This window comes from Cuculus canorus, chromosome 1 (genome assembly GCF_017976375.1).
Source record: "Cuculus canorus isolate bCucCan1 chromosome 1, bCucCan1.pri, whole genome shotgun sequence".
Lineage (NCBI taxonomy): Eukaryota > Metazoa > Chordata > Aves > Cuculiformes > Cuculidae > Cuculus > Cuculus canorus.
The window spans coordinates 30,407,384-30,413,463 of record NC_071401.1 but is presented as its reverse complement, the minus strand read 5'-3'; positions in this window follow the sequence as shown (position 1 = coordinate 30,413,463).

The following is a 6,080-nucleotide window of genomic DNA, read 5'->3' as shown; positions in this document are numbered from 1 at the left end:
CATCACATCTCCTTCACAGCCACAGTTGCTTTCCTGCTGCCCATCCCCTTACCCCTTCAGCCGGCAATGCCATCACTTCTCTCCCTGGTTCCCAGGCTTTCATGTTTGATTACACAACTAAAAGTACATTCTTAGGTGGACAGAAAGACAGATGAAAGCAACAAATGCGACACCTGTAAATATCTGTCTTAGCTTTCTAAGGGAGTGGCTTTGGCCATATCAAGGTCCCTTTCTGTAACCAGTCAAACTGCACCAGCAAAAAGAAGGTTCAGAGAGGTGGGAAGAGGTGCTGGCCCTGCGTGACAAGCTCGCTCACTCCCAGTGCTTCCAGAATTATAAATTGATAGACGCTGTGAATCTAACTGCTATGACGCTGCACTGACTTCTTATAGCCTTTGTTGCCAGGTTTTACAGCGTATTCCTGCCAGCATATGCTTATCACCAAAATGCTGTTTTCCTCTGATTTTCTGCTGTTCAAAGGAGGGCAAGAATGTGCTGCTGTGAGTGGGAGCAGGCATGAAAAGCCCCAGATTACTTCCTGAAATGAGGTTCGAGAACAAAACCAGATCTGACTACTCATTATGGTGGAGCTGGCTTCTTAGCACAAGATTTCCACTACGAAGCATAGAAAGTACTCTTTGTAAGGCCAAGGTGAAGGCAGTATTCAGGCAATACTGTTTAAAAGCACATCCCCACTGCTCCAGATGAAGTCCAGTTCAAATAGATTTCACTAATGCAGCAGTCAGCAGTAAAGGAGGTTGGAAATGCACATTCATCTTCTATTGAAATGGAAGTCTACTGCTGTTTCCACTTCAGCACTTGAAAAACACCTGAGTTACTGCCTGCTACATTCAGTGAGGGACACCGGAGATTAAAAGACATATGATAAATGCTTTCATGTTCATCGCCCATAACGTTAAAAAACATTTGACCACCTTTACAAACCTTGACCTGAGGTAAACTCTCGTTTAGAACTCCTGTGCTCTAAGCCCAGCCTCCCAACTCTCGCTCTGCTCAGGATTGCTGGCTCTGAGCAACACTAGCTGTTTCAGCCAGACATGGAAGTACTTTTGTATTGACTAAGACTCTTATCTCATCTGCATTGTGCTAATTTTTTCCTTCCAGTGTGTTTTTGGGAAAGGCAGGTTGTCATTTAGCTGCTGATCGCCACACCAGGAGCTTCACTTCAGTGGTGGGAAGTTTTCTGCCTGGGTATTGAGCAGAGTATTTTTAAATCTCTGGAAGTTAAAGCCAACAGCCAACCAACTACAGTTTTATTTTCTAACTAAATCCATTAAAGGAACTAAAATATGATATCTCTCTGCACTGCAGATCTATTTAATATTCCTTTCTTATCTGCAAGCAGAACTTCTACTGACATTAATTGGAGCTTTATATGCAAAATACAGTAAATAGCAGAGTCTCCAACGCAAGCAGAAGAAGGAAACAAATATCAAACACAAGAGGAGAACTTTGCATAGTAGGCACCCAAGATCAGAGGTCACCACTGAAAACTTTGGATGTGGTCTTTTCTACGCATTGCTTTCTTTCCGTGACTAGGGTTTGTGGTACCATATGGATTAATAAATTTGAATGTATGGTTCATTCCGATATCGTAGAACATCATAGAATGGCTTGTGAATACACACATAAGCTTATCCTAATAGAAGGTCCTGATAGATGAGAGTTTTGAATGCACAACTGACACTCAAAACAACATCCCATGTGATTTTGCTTGCCTGGACTCATGGTCTAATCAGATGTGCACATATATGGGGAAAGATATCAAGGCATCATAGCATGCATCATGCACCCCAGCACAGAACTGGGAAGACTGTTGTATGTAAAAATAGCAGGAAAACATGAATCCACTTGTGAGCAAGCGAATCAGGAACTGTGTGTGAGGGAGGTGAGGAAGTGGCCGTGCTGGCAGGCTGTGTAGGGTCTGCACTGGGGACTCCTGTGCTGCACAGGAGAAGGGCCTCCGAGGTATCGATGGGTTCCTGGAGGCAGCTCTGCAATCTCTGGCTGTCGAACTCCTCTGACATGTCAAAACAAACTCTTCTGTGTAAAATGCAGACGGGGTCTGTGTCAGTCATAGAAAAAGATGATAAGAGGTGTTCTGGTGGGTGCATTAGCGGGGAGCACAAAAACCCCTGCCTTAAATGGCAATCCTGGCCTCCTCTCTCACCCTGAGCTGCAAGGAGCAAGGCTGTTATTCCTGAGCCCTCAGCAGCATGTGTGCTGTGTAGGGGGAGGAAGAATGATGTTTGTTCTTGTAGCAGATTGCCATGGGGTCATTTTCTCTCTCTGCACATCACAGTCTCTCTGACTTCACCCTTGAAATCCATCAGCCCTTCCTGATGGGCTCCTGTCTACCTGCTGACCGCACAGTGAGCAACAGCGAGGGTGGGCATCTGCTGTCCCTCTCACCCTAACTCTCCACGCAGCGGTTTCTGCTGGGCATTCATGCAGGGGAAGGTGGGCTACAACTGACTAACAGGCTGAACCATGGTGGGTCTGAAGTCTACACAATGGACAACAGCCACTCCATAGTTCATGTGCAGCCTGGGTACACCAGAGTTGTTTCTGAGATGTCACAGCCTTCACTGAGATGGAGTAGTCATGGTAGTGCAGCTAAAGCCATTTGAAATGCATTTTTTTCTCTGATTAGGTAGGCCATTTTACCTTCATCCCTTGTGGTGGATGACTTATGGTGTGGCTGCTGTGGATTGACACCTGCAGACCTGGTCCTTTCTGACAACCAACCAGTGCCTCAGTCACAGCAGCCTATCTAAGAGAACAGAAAATTGCCTGGAGACCTTGCAGTATCTCCTAATCCTGCCCTTCATCCCAGCAGCCAGCACAGCCCTAATCTGATCAAGGAAGCAGGTTCTGCAACTATGGGGTAGTGGGGACATGCTTAGAGTGCTTGTGTTTTTGTCCAGAAAGCCTCATGATTGCTCATGAGTCCATCCTTTTTATGGGGAAAAAGAAGAGGGAGAGAAAGACAACTGTTTTTCCTTTTAATTTTGCTGTCAGTTTCATAAGATTGCTGCCAAGCTCCAGGAATGGAGGAAGTACCTTTTTTTCTGAGTAGGCAGGAGTGCTCTTTAGAGGGACACACAGAGTCAGCATTTCCCTAACCAGACCAGTCTTGTCTGGGATAGATAAAGGTTTGATTTGAAATAGATTGGAAAACTATGGAAAAATTCTGCTTTCTACAGGGAGAACTCCCATCAGCTTCAGACAGAGTTTTGCTTAAAGGTAGCCACCAGAATATGGTCTAAAGAGAATGAAATCTGTACACAAACAAATTGCGTAGCAGCCATGAGACCCACAATGGCTTTGTCCTACCCTGTGACAGCTGCGGTACCTGCCCAGCAGGGTGTGAAGATGCACGGTTCACCAACCTACACAACAGATCCTGCTAAAACACCTGCTGCAATTATTGCGCTTCTGGTGGGAATGCAACAAAACTGGAAGAGCCAGATCAAAATCAGCCAGTGCCAGGGAGCCCTGAGCATGCAGCACTGGGAGAAGCAGCAGCTCAGGAGGGAGTGTACAGCCAGTGGCAAATAAGGGCAGGGGGAGCAGGGAAGTGCCCTGATTTTAGTGCCTACTCCTGGCCTTTGTGCTGCTTAATATGCCAGCTCTGAGGTGCTCCAGCTTTGGATGGTTGTGTAGAGGCCTTCATTGTGGCGAAGGAAAGACAGGGTGCTCTAGCCACTGGCACCAGCCCACTGATGTCAGTGGGAGGGTGTCAGTCAGTCCCTGCCAGTACAGCATGACCACAGCAATGGGTCTGAAAGATCTCTAGGAAGGGCCACATCCTCCCCCGCTTTGCCATGGGATACCTTTGATGTCTGAACATTCAAGCCCCTCACCATTGCCTCAGTGAAGACCTCAGCTCTCCTCATCAATTCACAGCCGTGCTTGTGAAAGGCACCTTTTCTATCTGATCCAAGAGCACACTGTGCCAATGCTCAATGAAGAGGAACATAAAATGTATAAATAGCTCTGAAGATCATTTAGTGTCAATACATTTTTGGCCTTGTTGGAAGAAAGACTTTTCCCTCACCTTTCTGCCTTCCTGCTCTCCTCCTGAGCCTCCCATCTCCCTACCCTCTCCTGCCAGAAACCACAGGGTTCCACAAGGAGGGTTGAACAGAGCCCAAAGCAACTTATCTCCTGGTCCTCTCACAAGTGGTCCTGACTGTGCCTCTTCCCCTTCAATATCTCATTTGGGAAGAAGGAAAGGAGCTGAAAATACCTCTTAGATGCTTCCTTCAGCTTGGAAGGGGGAGCATGATACTGTGATACTGTGATTGCTCTCTTATCCTTTTGACAGCCCTGGAGTGGATTTTACAGAGCCTCAGGAGCCATGGGCATGAGCCGGGTCATGCAGGGTCGAAGGGAGATGGGGGCAAAACCATTGCACAGAGTCACTGGCTGTGTGGGATCTGCTGCTGGGGCTGAGCCGGAGGAGAGGGTGCGGAGCACAGGGCAGTGGCGGGGTGGACTGGGAAAGGTTTGTAGAGTAGAGCAGATATTGGGGCAAGTGTATTAAGTAAGCGGGAAAACAGGCTCCGTTTGGGCTTTGCGTCAATTCCTTACTGGGCTCTTAAAATTAATTACCAGGCGAACGAGCAAGCCAACATAGGGACATCAACGTGCCAAACCCTTCATACATGTACATACATGCATTTTTCCGGGCCACTTTAGGAACAGTCTGGCAGTACCTTGGTCTTCAGAGAGCACCAAACCTCTCACATCTCATTTCTCATTTACAAGTGCCCCTCAATGGAAGTGGTGGGTTTAACAGGCAAAGGCAAGTGCTCTTCTTGCAATTTCATCCAAGTTATTGCTCAAGATAGGCAATAAAAATGTAAGGTGGGACGGATAATCTGAAGAGGGAGTAACAAAAGACACCCTCACAAGATGAAATCCAAGCTGTCAACAATTACTTAAGGCACAACTGGTTTTCACTAGATGCTAGTTGCTTCAGAAGTGACAAAATCCAGGAAGATAAAAACCTTCAAAGTTTGAAGGGATGTACAATGACAAGAATGGTGGTGTGGGATAGGTGGCACTTGAACCTATCAGGAAATACTCGGACCTTTCTAATGGGCAGCAAGTATAAAGAAGTTGTTTCAGAATGTATTTCATGTTCTCACCATGATCAGTGTTGGACCCTATACGCAAGCAGGGAGACTTTTAAGCTCTGGCTACCCTGCTAGGCAGAGCTAAAGGGATGATGAAAGCTAGAGACAGAGAGAGAGAATTGGGACAAAGCAGATGGCAGCTTATAAAATAAGATCATCTGTGTCTTATTTTCTCCTTTGCTTATAGTGGTGCCACCTCAGGTACAGACACCTCTCCATGAAGACGTCAAAGCAGGTGACATTGATCTGTCCCTGGTCTCTCACAGTCCCAGGCACAGAGGTAGATGTATCCCTGGTCATACAACAAAGATTCACCATAAGCTTCTGCCTTGCTTTCAGCATAGACAGAGCCTTCTGGCTGCTGCTATGTCCCTGCCACTTCCATACCATCAGTGGACAGAAGGTGTGGTTGCTTGTGCGCTCACTTGCAATCCGCTTCCAGGTGAAGTGTGTCAGGCTTCAATAGGAAAGGCTTATTTATGATATTTTTTAAGATAATGCAGCTAATTTTGGCTGAATTACATTAGGGAACAATCTCATGGGCAGTTCATCTCTCTGGCATATGCACCAGGCAGAGAAAATGAGGAGCGAGTGCACTGAGGAGAGTAGTCACTTGGAGTGTAGTTCAATAACAGACCTGAAATACCTGGCCAGGTTTTAAAGAAAGCAATGTAGAAGGCCACACTTTAGTGTGGAAGGCCACCCCAGAAGCTCATTCCAGCAATGGTGCAAGGAGGACTTCCAGCCCCAGCTGCCCACAAGATTTGGAGGAGATTTAGACTAGACATAAGGAAGAATTTCTTCACAATGAGAGTGGTGAGGCACTGGCACAGGTTGCCCAGGGAAGCTGTGGATGCCCCAACCCTGGAGGTGTTCAGGGTTGGATGAGGCCTTGGGCAGCCTGATCTAGTGGGA